The 16732-nt window shown below is 24.8% G+C and overlaps 1 protein-coding gene across 2 annotated transcripts in view; it reads left to right on the top strand.

The window, feature by feature from the left end:
• The first annotated feature begins 3369 nt into the window (after positions 1-3369).
• Positions 3370-16732, top strand: part of LOC122505519 (glutamine synthetase 2 cytoplasmic-like) — a 33386-nt gene continuing 20023 nt past the window's right edge. Inside the window, exon 1 of one of the 2 annotated variants that reach the window (XM_043617209.1) lies at positions 3370-3598. The gene's annotated coding sequence lies outside the window, so the exon portion shown is untranslated. Of the gene's footprint in view, positions 3599-6925; positions 6999-16732 lie in introns of those variants that run through there. The other variant, XM_043617217.1, reaches the window with a different exon arrangement.

The following is a 16732-nucleotide window of genomic DNA, read 5'->3' as shown; positions in this document are numbered from 1 at the left end:
AGAAATTAAAATATGTTGCAGAAAATTATTTATAAGCCGTTTTTTGTGAGCGACTTTACCTTTAAATGATGGGTAAATTCGCTCACCATTATTATTCTGGCAAAATATATTATAATCTGCAAAAATGAAACTAAATATTCTTTAGAATCAATAAAGAAAAAAATTAAGAACTATACAAAGTTATTGGAATAAATATTTAATATTGTTTTATCAATAAGTAATTAGATTCAATCATTCAATCAAACGTACTCATATAACCATAAAAAACAAGGTTAAGTTTGACAGTTTAGTGCTTAAACCGTTTTAAATCGTTTAATTTTCAGTTATAAGAGTACTATTATTTAAAAAAATCGAATTATAAATTAAAGTAATTAACATACTTAAAATATCCAGGCCCAAACATATTTTTTGTAGACTTATTTCCTGAGCGAATTTACACAACAAATTTAAATTTTTTTTTTAAATTGATTTTTTGCAGAATCTGTTTATTGCTTAAATTTTTGTGCTTTATGAAAATCATGTTGGAGATACAGGAAATGTAATGTTCAGAAGTATTCAACTTAAAAATTTTGAAGTAAAGCTTTATTCCCTACTTTTTCATACTACTTGTTCAATATGAAAATTATTCACTTGTGTTTTAAATATAATTTCTACTGAAAGTTACCAATGAATTTGCTGCAAATAAATTTTAAATTAAAGTTTAGCATTTATATTAACCAAAACAATTGTAAATCTTAAATATTTCTGTCTAAAGAGTATGTTAATCGAATTTTAAAAAATAGACATCGGTTGAGCGAATTTACCCTACATGAGCGAATTTAGCCTCACTTACGGTAAAAGAAGGTCAAAATTGAATTTTTTCGTTTTGCACCTAAGGAGATATAATTGATTAAAATCACCGAAAAGCATGAAACACTCAATATTAAAGGTAAATTTTTTTAACATTTCTATTTTACAGAACTGAAAAGTCAGCACATAATATTAAAGTATATATGTACATTGAAATATATTACATAATATAAAGCAGTACATAATATATTTTTTAATATTTATAAAATTTTTAGAAAAATGTAATTAAAATTTGGTGACTTTTGACATTTCATAGGTAGGTTTTAAAATAAATTTTTTTCTATTATTTTGGGTATGTTTACAGAATAATATATTTATACAAGTAAATTAGCTCATTTTGTACAATATAACATCAATCAACAAATTTGTATTATCTAAATTATTTACATGCTTTTTTATTAAGTTTTCTCTCTAAATTTGAATTAGTAACTGACTTTTTGCTTTTGAATTAGTAAAATTTACTAATAAATTAGTAAAAATGACTATTAATTAGTAAAATTTACTAATTCAAAAGCACTAAATCAAATTAGAAAACATTTTTTACTAAAGCAAATTTAGGGAGTAAATAGCTGTAAAACTAACCTTTTCTCTGTGCAACTCAACTTAAAATCAAGATTCTAAGTTAAGTTCAAAAAATTTTTGAAAATAATTTTCAAAAATGAGTTAAACATATATTACACATTTTTACAAACTTATGAGATTTTTCTAGAAATAGGTCGCAACGACTTAATTAATAAAAGTCAATGAATAATTTAGTCTTAAAGTGAAATAGGGTAACTGCACCAATTGCCGAGGGTGCACCAATTGTCGAGGATCATAATTTTCTTTTTTAGATAAATAGTATAATATATAATATTTAAGAACAAAAAAATTTCTAAATAAACTTTGTATTTTCAACTGTATATTTATATATTCAAATTTCGTAGCGATTCTACTAAAATAATTATTTAATTAATATTATAATTTACTGCTGTGAAATTTACTCCAATCTCCATTTTCTTAATACTTCAAGTTGATTGAAACAGATTTTTAGAAATGCAAATTATAATTTTGTACAAGAACTAAATTAATTTTGTTTACATGTTTTTTTGTTAAAAGAAAATATTTAATATTTTTTAAAAGCAAATCATCAGTATTTGGTTCCTTTTTTTTGACAGTTCCATTTTTCGAGGTACATAATGACTCGAAAATTGGTGTAGTCACTTTTTTCGCTGATGCACCATTTATCGATGGTTAAGTGTTTATTTACTAAACGTCAAGCATAAATACCAAACATTTATAGGTACAGAGAAAAAGAAAACAAAATGCTCCAAAAATTTACAACCAACAGAAAATAATCAACCAAAAAAACGAGAAAGACCGAAAAAAATTAATAAAAAAAATGCATTATTTAAAATTAAAAAATTTTGTACTGCAGTTTAATTATAATTATTAACCATTATATTTACAGTTCGTAGGTAATAAAAGTTTATTTTATTCGTTTACAAATTTAATGTGACTTAAATTAATTTATTTTTTCAATTAATGTCTGATTAACAAAATTGATTAAATTTAATTAACTTATTTATAAAAGTTTAAAAAACAGTTAAATAATTTTCTGTCCTGCATCATCTACTATAAAAATGTTTTATATCGATATTATAAATTATTCAATTATAGTTAAATAAATAATTTGTTTTCTGGTAATGTTCTATAATATTTTTATCGAAAAAATAAATATCTACTCGATTTTCTAATATCTGTACAGGTTAATTGTTAGGTTATATTGGGTTATATGTTTAAAAATGTCATACCCTCGACAATTGGAACAGACCCTCGAGAAATTAGCACAAGACCATCGACAAATGGTGCTTTTGCTCGATTGACTTTTAAATATATTTTTTGCTTAACAATTTAGTTTATATTAAAAAAATAAATATGAATATTAAACATTATTAGATCCTTCGTCCAAATATACAAAAATCAAATTTTAAAGTGCATTTACTTCCGAGAAAAAGAATGTCAAAGTCACATGTTGCCTAAAACCCTCGACAATTGGTACAGTTACCCTATATAAAATTATTAAAGAATAAAATAATACGAAAAAAATTGATGAAAATAATTATGATATTTGGTTGTGGAATTTAAAAAATAATGCCGTGAAATTATGGGAAAAACTGCAGCAACCCTGCCCGCTAGCAAAGTAAGCCAATAATGCATTAAATGCAAACGCAAAGCTCTAGTAGCTCCAGTGAAATGCAGTTGATTTGGAGAATGGATATGATGTATTACATTACATGTTGTACCACGTCTATTGAGAAGATAACTTAACAGTTAAGGTTAATAAGCAGAACGGATATCGTGCATTTTATTTTCATGCTCGGGCAAATTGGAAAGAATTACGGAAGTTCCATCGATAAGTGATATCGTCAATATGCATGGACGTTACTACTCGTTATCTATGAAATTGATTACTTAAGTAGTTGAGGGTTTGTTAGATATCAACTGAGAAATATAATGTTTTAATGTGAATATTGAGTTAATATTGAGCCCGCACGGATCAGCGTGTTCCTGTTCTTGCTAAGGGAATTTCAACTACAATAATTGGTCGGATGCAGCGCGGATACGTTTGATGATAGTTACATAATAGAAGCGGTACCAAGGCTAACAAAGAGTGCCGGGTGAGCCAGAGCGACGTTTAGCCTTCTCTACATAAGTATCGCAACCAGCTTCGAACAAGTTAGTACCACAGGTCCTACTAACTCCAGTGGTAAGTTTCATTAACACTAATGTTCACTTTTTATTTTCAGCTCTCATCCAATTCATTTCTCTAGAAAAATATCCAACAAATTTTCTCCAATTTTCTCTTTTCAAACAAAAGCAAATTCAAACCTGCAAATCGAACGATTGATATACTCTAATCTTTATCATTCATTTCTTGTCTAATCAAATTGTGACAAAAATATTTATTTGACAATCAGTGAAAAATCAGACACGTAAATTCTTTCGGATTTTACCAAAAAGAGTAATTTTCTAAAATTATTATAAAAATTATATTTATTTCCAAAGAACATTTTTTTCCACTTTTGGAAGATGATGGAAAAAATTTAAAAACTTTAAAAATAATTATCTTTTTTAATAAGAAAAAAATTTTCTTTATAAATATTATAAGGAAAATCTATTTTATATAAAATTATATTTATATTTTATTAATAGTATAAAAAGTAAAATAGTAGTGAAATTTCAGAAATGGAATATTTATTCATTTTTACCGCAAGTGTTAAATTTACGATTTGAAAAAATGTGCTGAACGAAAAAGTTTTCCTATAAAATTCTACTCTTTAGGAAAACTCGTAAGTTATGTCGAAATTTTTAAAAATTGTTGAAATTGTTCTTCACATTCACAATAGCTTCGTTGTACATTTTTAAAAAAATTTTATCAAGTTCAAAATTTTGTTTTGAAAATTTTACTTTTTTTTGTATATTTCAGTTCAATTTATTTCCTTTTCATTTACGTTCATTCGTAAAAAATTTGATCTTCTATATTAATAATCGTTATATTCCGGTAATCTGTTCGCAGTTTTGAAGTTAGTTGAGGTTTGCTTTTTAATAATTTTTCTTTTTAAATATTTTCAATTTTAATACTAATGTAATGAAAATCATTGAATTCTTGCAGAGGATTTTATCAAAAAGTTTGAAAATCATTCAATCCCTTCGAGAAATTTTATTACTTATTGAAATCATTGAATTCTTATAAACATTTAATTTTATTGAATTTTATTAAAATTTTTAGAAAATAATTCATCAGAGTTTTTGTAAATAATTAAATACTTTTGGAGAATTTTTCTAAATTTTTTTGAAAATAATAGATTTTTTTGAATAATTTTAATTGTAAATTTTGATCCATTTTAGGTTTAAGGGGACCCGCACTCGAAATTTCAACTATAATAGAATATAATTGGAAAAATTTTTTATATTTTTTTCCTGACACTATTTTTATTCAGAAATAAGGTGAAAAAAACAAAAAAAATTTTCATGATTTTTTCGGAAATTTAAAAATTTTAAAAAAAAATTTTGTTTTGTAACTTTTTACAAAATTAAAATCTTACAAAATCCATGCCCTTAATTATAAAATGGAGTGTAAGAAACTCATTAAAACAAAAACCATGAAAAAATAATAAAATTTGTGAAAGAAGAAGCATTTTTTATAAGTTTATGGTATAACATTAAAAAACAAAAATTTCCAAAAAAATGCTTCTTCTTTCAAAAATTTTATTATTTTTTCATGGTTTTTGTTTTAATGAGTTTCTTACACTCTATTTTATAATTAAGGGCATGGATTTTGTGAAATTTAAAAAAAAATTCCGAAAAAATTATGAAATTTTTTTTTGATTTTTTCACCTTATTTCTGAATCAAAATAGTGTCAGAAAAAAAATAAACAAAATTTTTTCAATTATATTCTGTTATAGTTGAAATTTCGGGTGCGGGTCCCCTTAATTTTTTCCGTGAAAAAAATTTGTTTCTAAATCAAAACCAAATCATTTGTAACCATTTTGAAAAAATTGTTCTTGATGTTCTTGACATTGAACCATATTTAGATACAATGTTTCGATATATAATATTATTAAAGAAAATAAGTCTATTTTTCCTATAATTGAATACTTTGTCATTAATAATAATTGTTTACGGGAAGGTAAAAAAAGCGTTTCGTGACGAGAATACTGTGACTAATAAGCTAATTGCTCCTTTTAATTTTTTAAATTTTATCTCCTTGCGCTCGTTTATTATCACTATTAAAAAATAGTAAGTTTATTTAAATTTAAATAAAATGATGTATAATTTATGACAGACTCAATTTTTCGTATATTATCTTTTATTTAAATAAAATTGCATTATTGAAATATTTTTTCACACTGAATAAATGCAAAATATTTTGATTTGATTTCTAATTTTTAAAAGAATAAAATTTGATCTTTAAAACGGCAATGTCTTTTAGTTTTACAACATAAATATTTTATTTTAAACACATTTTTCTTTTGCAATTGCAATGCCTTTAACATAAACATTTTTTGTTCAATTTTTTTTCTGGTAATTTTCCTAAAGTTTTAAATGTTCGAAAGAATTTTTTTTTACAAATATTTTTAAAAACCTGAAACCTACAAGTTTTTGAAAGGTTTTTGTATCAAAATTTTATTTCAACTCAGTTTTGGTTTAAAATTCAATTGTATGAATTTTTTTTAAACAAGCAAATTTTTCCTCCTTTTTTAGTTTTCAATTTAAAAAAGAATACAATTAAATATATAAAAAATAAATTTTGACTTTTGCAAACTTAAAACAGTTTTTTATAATATTCAAATTCTGGTATTCAAAGATTTGTTCCAGTTTCATAAGAGTAAAAATTTATAAAAAATTCCAAAATCAATAAATCGTTCAAATTAATATTTTCTTACTGAAAAAAAAGAATAAATGCTTTTTATAGTTCTGCATTCAAAAAGAAAATGGGGAGAAAATACAAGATTTTATTAATGTAAGAAGAAAAAAAAGGGTTAGAAATTGTGTTACTTGACAATTTCTGATTTGATTTGAAAGAAAAAATAATACATTTTTTGATATAAAACTCATTTTTCAGAACATAAAGGCGTAATTTTCTCTATGTAAACAATACAATCCTTAGCCACAATGTCCTTGCAAGTTGTTTTATTATGCTAAGTGGTAATTGTATATGTAATTAAACACGTGTATCATGACAATATTTACAGACAAAAAGTCACAATATTTATATAATTTTGTACCTGGAATTTTGCAAATTTTTCTTTTTCTTTTTCTTTTTTTTTTGTTGACTTAGAAAAACTAAGATTCATAGAGAAATATTTGAATAAAAATTTCTCAGTGGCAATATACTTTTCACCTAGAATTTAGTCTATGAATTTAGAATAGCCATTACTGTGCGTTAATATGAATAATGATTGATGATTTGAATCATTTTTGTCTTTCATGTACAGATAGTAGTAATTTTTAAAATTCATTTTCCTATCATATTTGCATAGACGCAACATTATCAAATTTTAGTCAGTGTACGTTCTTCGATGCACTAAGTAACATGTTTCGTAGTTACTGTACATAAAGCGAAATATTATTTCCTAAAAGCACCTTTATAAGCACACAAAAGGTTCGTCAACCACTTTTATTATAATAATTATTGCAATTTTCGGAATTCAAATTTAAAAATTAATTTTTTAAATTTAGATACCATTTCTATACTTGAAACGATATCTATTACAAATCTTGTTGGAAATTCTTTTTTTCAAACTGGACTTATTGAAAATTCCAAACTTTTTTTTATTTTTTGAAATATTTTAAGAGTATTTTTGATTGTAATAACCTTTCGACAATGGTATTTGTATTACATTTTTTTATTCATATGATTAAATTACAATTTTTGTTAAAGAAAAGCTGTAGAAGATCTATAGTTATATTGTTTAATTAACGAAAAGCGTTTGAGTGACAGTGTGCCAATTGTATCAACTATTAGCATGCAAGTGTCATTTGATGCAATTTCTAAAATTCTCCACGCTTCGAATATATTCTTTTCGTAATTTTTTTTAAATACATTTTTTCAATTAATAATTAACAATTCAATTTTTTCTATTCTTCACAATAATTTCTTTTCTATTAACTTAATTCTTCAAGAACTTTCATCAAATTATTACTTGGAAATTATAAAAAAAAACCTTTCCGGCCGTAAATGAATTCTTTTTACAAAGGGTTTCTATCACGTACATTGTACATCTGCTGTTTTTAAACAAAAAAAATTTATAAAGTATATTTTTTCTCCTTAAAGTGTACCTGATAGAGATATGTAAACATATTTTTCATTACTTTTAAAATTTTCTTTATAAAAAATGTTTAAATTAGAACCTCTTTTTGACGCTCTAGAGTGGTTTAAATTAAATTTTTATTAAACCACTTAAATTTTTTAATTTATTAAATTAATTATTAAAAATAATGAATTAATAGAAGAATTTTAGTTAAAAACACTAAAAAAACTGAATTTTGTAGGAGTTACAAGAGATTGCAGAAATTCAATTATTTTCAAAGCTAATAAAAATTCTACGCAAACATTTTATTATTTTCAAAAATTAAAAAAAAGTTCACAGAAATTTTATTATTTAAATTTTTTTTATAAATTTTTTGGCAATCATTGAATTATTTTCATAAATAATAATTTTTTTTTAGAAATTTAATTATTTTTATAAATAATAAAACTCATCTCAGATTTTCAATCATTTTCAATGCAATTTTAATCAAATTTCTCGAAAAATGTAATTATTCTTAAATATTTTATAATAAAATTCGTTGAAAGAATTCAATTATTATTTCAAAATTTGTTGATAAAATTCTTTATGAAACATTCAATTATTCAATAAATTATTTATTTTTGTATTTAAATAATTGAATTCTTGTAGAATTTTCTAATAAAAATTGATTTAAAATTGAATTTTTAGTTTAAAATTTAAATTTTAGATAATAATTGAATATTAAAATAATGATTTTATCACTCGGTCATCATCATCAATATAAATTTACTGTAAGATTTAACAATTTTTTTAAATTACATATTACATAAATATTAAATAATATTTTGACTTTCATTAAAAATAGACGTCAATTTAATGAAAATTGGAATTTAATAAAAATATGCATAAAATTTAATATACAAGCAAATTAATTTAATAAAATATAGTAACATTAATTATTACAACCAATTAACACTAAAAAAATAATAAATAAAATAATAATTTTATTATTTATTATTATTTATTATTTTATTATTATTTATATTATTTATTATTATTTATTATTATTTATTATTTTTTTATTATTATAATAATAAAATAAATAATAAATTAGTTAAAATATTTAAGTTCAGTACAAGACTATGGTTTTATAGTCAAAACAAGAAATATTAATTTTTAGGAAGAAATAACAAAATAAGGGCATTTTAAAATTTGAACTAACTTCTTCGAAAAAATTGACTTTTGACGATGATACACAATTTAAAATGCAGAGTAATAATATTTCCCCTTGGATTTATATCTCTATGATTAAACACATAGGATAAAAATTTAATCTGTTAGTACTAAATGGCCCTCATCCAATATTCAATAATGCACTCAATTTAAGCGCAAGGAATGACATACTTTCTGTAATGCAGAGAGGACTACAATTTAAATATAAAAACAGAATGATCGCAAAATTTAATTTTTCCCTCTTTCTGATAATTTTTCTCATTACAAAATTTCAAAACATTACACTGACAAAAAAATTAATTTGAATTAAATAACCGATTAATTGACTAATCAATTAAATATTTACTTGAATCAAATAATATTTAAAGGAGTCAATTAAATGGTATTTGAGTCCATAATTTAAGTATTTGAAGCAAATATGAATTGAACCATTTAATTGACTCGAATAAATAATATTTGATTCAATTAAATATTTAATTGATAATAGTCAATTAATCGGTTATTTGAATCAAATAAATTTTTTTTAAGTGTGCAATATTTCATTTCAATTTATGTTAATTTCTTATGATCGTAAACTTTGCTTTTCAATCATTAGAATGATGATATCATATTTATGCTCTAAGCTTATCGACACTTATAAGCCGATAGAATCAATTATATAATAATAATCGACAAGGGATTTATATCCATCTAATCTTTTCACGCACTTGAAATTTGCCTTTTATTTGTCGCCTTTACCCTACTGTACTTTCAATCAAATTCTAATTTTATTAGTAAATATTCAATAATATATTATATTAAAATATTATTCGGAAATAAGTTCTTTTTTTTTGTTCTAATTTATGACAGGAAAGATTGATTTATCGATAATAGTAAATAATAATTGCAAAACACTTGACAGATTTCATAATTTATACAATTTTCTGAAAACTGTTGCAACCAACCCTTAGCTCCCCTGTTGCACTGAATTTATATCTCGAAGAGATACTTTTCTCATATTGTGAAATAAAATAGGGTTTAAAAAACAATTGTCTATAGAGAAAGATTTTAAACATCTGGGAATAGAATAATGGATATTGTTCGTCTCTCAGATTTGGAATTATATTGATACCAGCTTAAACCGGATAGAAGCTGCAACTTACTTTGATTTTCACGTTCAGTTAAGATATATTTTCATTTTTATTTTAGCGTTTCGTTAATTTTTCTCTCTTAACAGCTAGAATCCAGATAAAACAATGTACAAAGTACAGTTTAATTCAAGATGGTTGCAAACTGGTGCACGAACATTGTAAAAAGAATGTATGGGACAGAATCTAATTTTTTAAATATCTCACTTCAGTTTCATTCACTTTCAACAATTTACTTTTTAAGTGAATTTTATTCATTGAGAAATTTGGAAATGAATATACAGCTTGAGTAAATAAAAAAGGGTTTTAGAAGTGATTGTTTTGAAAGGTCATTGAAACTTGGTATGATTTCAGGAACACTTACCCCTGCGTGTAATAGGCCATTCAACTATTTCATATATCTACCACTTTCAAGTGGAATTCCGACATTTTTTGATAAGGATGAGCTTAATCCGATACGATAAGTGATTTATTTGGTAGCACTGTCAATAGACGCCGAAAGTACCACTCGTCATTTTTAATGCTTTCATCCTGTCGTGATTTTCAGATAATAATCAGAATTATTTTCTTCCCACACAACATTATTTTAAATGAATTCAAATTTTCTACAATTGGCTTGAACCAGTGAAAGTATTTAAAAATACGGACTTTACGGACCAAAAATAAAAAATACGGACCATTTACGGACCAATTGATGACAAAAATATAACCATTGATAAATGAATATAACCAGTCCGAGTAAAATAAAAAAAACATTTTAATTAAATTTTTCATAACTATTAACTATAAAACATGAAGATATCAATAACTCCGAGTCCTCGACTCGGAGTCATCGATTTCTTCATGTTTTATAATAATTATTTAAAAGATGACGGAGTAATAAAATCATTACCAATTCAATTATTTTCAACAATTTTTTAAAAATAAAAAATTCAAATAATATAAAAAAATCAGCAATTAAACTTTCTCAAAAAAAAATTAATTCCACAAAATTGTTATTAGGTACTTATAATACAAATATAAAAAATTCAAATTTTCAAAGATTTTAATCTAAATCCTTTTCAAAATTCAATTATTTCTAAAAATTTGCGCTCTAATGCTTTTAATATTCTATTATTATCTAAAATTTTAACTGAAATTCATTTTTATGAAATGTAAATCAATTTTTATTAGAAAATTCTATGAGAATTCAATTATTTAAAAACAAATGTAAATATTTTATTAAATAATTGAATGTTTCTTCAAATTTAATATTCACAAAGAATTTAATCAACAATTTTTTAAATATTTGAATTCTTTTGACGAATTTTAATTAAAATTTTTAAAAATAATTTCATTTTTGCGAGAAATTTGATTGAGATTATATTAAAAATAATTGAAATTCTGCAATGAGTTTTATTATTTATGAAAATAATTTAATTCCTAATAAGAATTTTTTTACCAAAATAATTGAATTCCTGTAGAGATTTTATTATTTATTGAAAATAATTGAATTGTTGCGAAGAAATTTATAAAAGATTTGTCAATAATGAAATTCCTGTGAAATTTTTACTTATTTTTTAAAATAATTGAAGGTTTGTGTAGAATTTTATTAATTTTTTTTTTAAATAATTCAATTCTTTTGGGGAATTTTTTATTAAAATACTAAGTATTGAAAATAATTGAATTTCGAAAAATGTTTAAAATTAATAAAATCGCTTAAATTTTTATAAATATTTTATAAATAATAATAATAATTAATATCGCTTAAAACAATTTTAAAGTTTTTTGAATTGTTTCTAAGAATTTTATTAAAATTTTTTATAAAACAATTAATTGCAACTATTAGCGGATTTAAAGTATAGAGCAATTTAGTGCAAATTGTCAAACATAGAAAAAAGTGGCTTTTAGTGTCACAAATCTAAGAACATTATCTAAACAGTAGCATATCGTAAAAATAGTAATTTGTCCGTAACGACATTTTTACGATTTGGCACTTTTGCGAAATATCATTATTGCAAATTGTCATTTTAGCTTAGAATTTAGAATTGTCATTTTTGCGAAATTTCCTGTAGTAAACTTTTATAAATATAGAATTTTACTATAGAAATTTTAGTAAAAGTGACAATTCCTTCAAATCTTCAAATGTCGTTTCGGACAAATTACTATTCGTAAAAATGTAATTTCGGACAAATGGCAATTCGTGAAAATAAAAATTTTAATTCATTACAATGACTGTTTGCTTAAAGAGCTGCAGTTTATTTTTATTTTACAATTTGTAACATTCTTAGAAATTGACAAAAATCCAGAAATGTGTATTTAAATAATATTCGAGTTTTAAAAAAATATCCTTTGGAGAAACTTGAGTAGATTCGGATAAAAATTAATGAATTCAGGTCCGATAAATATTTCCACTACAACCATTTTATGGACCTGTAAAATTATAATAAAAAATTTATTAAGAGGAAAAATTTCTTTTACAAAAAAATAACTACAATAGATATTAAAATTTACATGCGAGATGCTTAAAAATATCCTTACACGTAATTCGAACTTGATCATTAAATTGTCAATTTGTGTCAGTTTTCAGTCATTATTTAATGAACACGACACGAAATGCTTTTGATGTGCGAGGAGTATATAATTTCACTATAATTATCGAATCTTGCATAAGGAATTTCATGGAAATATCTTATGTAACTCACATTTGTATATATTTTAGATACTACAAAACAAATACTACACACTACTGAACTAATAAATAGTAAGTAGTAAGAAAGTAATAAATTAAATTACACATTGTTACGAAAAATCCGAAAATCTGTCAATTTTCTACTAATTTATACTACTAAATAGTTATTTCTGCTAATAATGTATTACATAGTAAAATTTACCAATTCAAAAGTATATAAATAAATTTGCTGTTACTTACCACTTTTGCCACTACCTTGACCACTAGATTGATTTTGCTTCCTTCTCTCCTCCTCACGCTTAATTCTCTCTGTAAAGTCATCAACTCTCCTTGGATCTATAGCATCCGCTCTAATTCTTCCTCCTCCTGGTGCAGTATTATCGCCATATTTTCGGTTTTCATAACCTAAACCTTTATAACTATCCATATTATCCCCCTGTAAAAATATTATGTAATTAAGGGCATCCGGGAAAAATCGAGCCCAAAAAGTGTTTTCCCGCGTGTCGTCTCACTCCTAAATAATTAGAGATGTTTAGTTCGGATTTATCATGATAATTAGGGAAATTCATGATGATAAAGAATATTCTCGAAATTTGCAAGTAATTTTTGAAATAAATATTGAAAAACGAAATTACAAAAGTTGGATTTTGGGCGAAAGTTTCGGACAATATGGCGGTGAGCACACAGTCAAGTGGATCTATGTGTCAGTGGTCAAGGAGGTGGCGCCAATTCTCGGAAGTGGTCGCGACTCGAACTGAGGAAATGTATTAATTTCAAATTACTCCACTTTCAATCGTTAATAAAATAATTTCCTCGCAAAATTATTGCAAAAACGGAGAGGGCCGCTCCTCGGAGAGTCTTCCTCTATCACCCCTCCAAATATGAACCCGAAATATTTTATCCTCTCAAAATGAGACGTCTATACTGAACCGTTCAAAACCCCTTTTCTCCGTATATTTAAACAATTTTTTTCAATAATTATTTATCAAAATCTCTCTAAATTCCGAGAGGACCGCTGGTCCCAGAGCATTTCTCTATATTTACCAAAAATTCCCGACTCAAAATATTCTTTTCTTTTTAAATGAGACGTCTATCACGAAACCAGTATTATTTCCCGGATGCCCTTAATATACTAAAAATAAAATTAAGTGCAAGCAGTTTTTTATATTTTTTTTTCAAAAAATTTTATTCACTCTTTTTCATAAAATTCAGTTTTCTAGATTCCAGCGTCACGCGCTACTCTTTCTTGTCATCCCAGTGCCCAGCAGGGTTGCCAGATTCCTAGTAACAAGAACCGCAAGTAGAAGGCGCTGATGTAGCCCAAAAACCGCGGGATTATTTGAAGCTAAAAAATGAGCAATAAAAAAAATGAAGCCTAATCCGAGATTTTTCAAATTTGATGTCATTCATATTATTAAAGAAAAAAGTTTTATTTTTTTAAAGAAAATGTTTATTTAAAATTTTTGTTAGCATTTATTCAGTAAATCTTAATTATTATATTAATTAAATAATTAAGTTTCTTATTTTCTTATTAACTGACAAATTATTATATTACTTAAATGTTTAATTGTTTGTATAACCAATAATAAAGTTCTTAAAAATTAACAATCAACATCGAATTAAATATTAATTATTAATTATAATTTATAATAGTGAAAATCTGAATACTAAAGAAAATTATCACACTAAAAGTCTTCAATTTTTTGTGCTGGTAGGCATAAATCGTTTAAAAAAATCATGCAACATTCGCGCATTGGTCGAAGTCATTTTCAAATAATTCTAGTAAATTGAGGCTCCCAATTCAAGAACCGGTCGGACGCTCGGACGACACGCGCAACTGCCAGTCAGTGAGCAGTGAGCGCCTCTGGGCCACTCACTGCTACCCGAATGGTACTATATGTTAATTGTTAGTAACGAAAACTAATCACTTTTATTTATACTCCAAATTTTAGTTTTGTCAAAAACGGCTAAGGTTCCTTTTACTGTGGAATATCACATTTAAATATTTATAAAATTATTATTTATAAAATATTTTAACTAAACTAGAATGTTTATATAATTTTTTTCTATTTATTTTGTATAACTCAATTATTTACTTTGAAAAATTCGGAATATTCTTTTTGGCGCTTAGAGCTATGAGAAAACCAGTTGTATATGTTTCAGTAAGAATGAAGTCGAGGTGATCCGGGACAGTTTTATAGGCATATTTTGCGCTATTGTCAAGAATCTATCTAAATATTATTCGCCTGTGTATAGACACTGTTGACATTCACATAACCAGCAGTTCGGCAAACAGAAAGACATATCTATGTAACACAAATACCGACTGTGGAACATATTAAAAATTAGTAGAAATTACTACCGCAGTATGGCGCTAATAGATTTTTCTTACTGAAATTGATGACTGTAATAAAATACAAACTTTTTTTTGTTATTTTTAATAAAAGTAAAATTACAGCTCTGTAAAGCAAAAAAACGCGGTCATTGAGAAATATATAGCCCAAATCGCTGTTTGTAGCGATAACAAGATTTAGGCCGCGGAAACGGTGCAAAAGACAGCCCAAATCGCGGTTTATAGCCCAATCTGGCAAGCCTGCTTACTACTTACTATTTATTAGTTCAGTAGTGTGTAGTATTTGTTTTGTAGTATCTAAAATATATACAAATGTGAGTTACATAAGATATTTCCATGAAATTCCTTATGCAAGATTCGATAATTATAGTGAAATTATATACTCCTCGCACATCAAAAGAGAACTTATAGGTATGTTCTGAAAACAAGTTTTTGAAACAGCTTGTGGCAATGACTTAAAAATCTTTACTCCCGACTTTTTTTAGGGTCGTTGCGATTACGAACCTGATATCATATTTTCAAAATTCAAATCCATGGATTCAACCAATTCAATATGTGTCAAAAGAAGTTTTAAAAGTTTATCGAAGTCTTAATATTACCTCGAATATTACTTAACATTAATCTTACACTACTCAAAACATTACAGGAACCTTCCACGGAATTTTTATTCAGCAGAATTCTCAATTAACGGAATGAATATTCGTCATTATTATAGAATTCTTACAAATATAAATGAAAGAGATGTTGAACAAGTTGAAGAACTCAAGTTTCCGTAGAAGGTTCTTGTATTTCCTATAAGTTACAACTTTCAAGCGAATTCGATAAATTCTTAAGTATATCTGACGCTTTCCAGTGAAAGGGATCTTACGCGACAAAAAATTTTAGGTTATGTTTAGAAAAGTATTTGCTTGATTTAACATTCATTTTTAATTATTTAAAGTCGAAAATAAGTTTTTAAAACTATTTTATGAACCAAATAATTAAGAACAATTGTTTTAGACTTCAAGTAATTAAAGATGAATGTTTAATCAGGTAAAAACATTCCTGTATATAACCTATATTTTATTATAGAAAAAAAATACTAAAAGCAGTCGTTAAAGATTTAGAAAATCACGATGTTTGATTTTTAAACAAGCTTTTCAGAGAATTTTATTAAGGTTTTTTTTATTTAAAATCCAGTATTTGAAATAAGAAATTTACTAGATTAGATATGAAAATTATTATTTCAATTATTCATTTTTTAAAATCAAAAAAATTATGCATTAGTTAACAAAAAAAAATGTTTTAAACAAAAAATCAGTGCTAAAAACTTTCATTAATTTTTCTAACCGAAACTCCTCTATTTTGAAATTTTTTATTTCTGTAATTTTATGAAAAGCTTGATAGCTATTAAAGCTTGTGAGCCCCTTCAGTTATTATAATGAAACTGGAGAACGTCTGCGCCTGTAATTCGGCAACCCGATAAGTTCCAGATTATAAAAGAGCAATCAAAGTGAAATTTCCATTTAGAAATAGGTATCTTTTAATCGTGACATTTTTTTTATAATTTCGTATGAAAACCAAGAAAATACAAATTTTTTTATTTGATAAAAATTGAGGGTTCGAACGCACGCGCTAATGCTAGTCGGGGAGCAGTGATTTAAAAAAAAAATTAATCAAACTTTACATACAACTTTTTTCTGAAAAAATATTTCCAAAATTTTTAAACAGTACAAGATAAGT

This window comes from Leptopilina heterotoma, unplaced genomic scaffold (genome assembly GCF_015476425.1).
Source record: "Leptopilina heterotoma isolate Lh14 unplaced genomic scaffold, ASM1547642v1 Lhet_113, whole genome shotgun sequence".
Lineage (NCBI taxonomy): Eukaryota > Metazoa > Arthropoda > Insecta > Hymenoptera > Figitidae > Leptopilina > Leptopilina heterotoma.
Note: the sequence above shows the minus strand (reverse complement) of the source record. Positions and strands in the feature narration are given on the sequence as shown.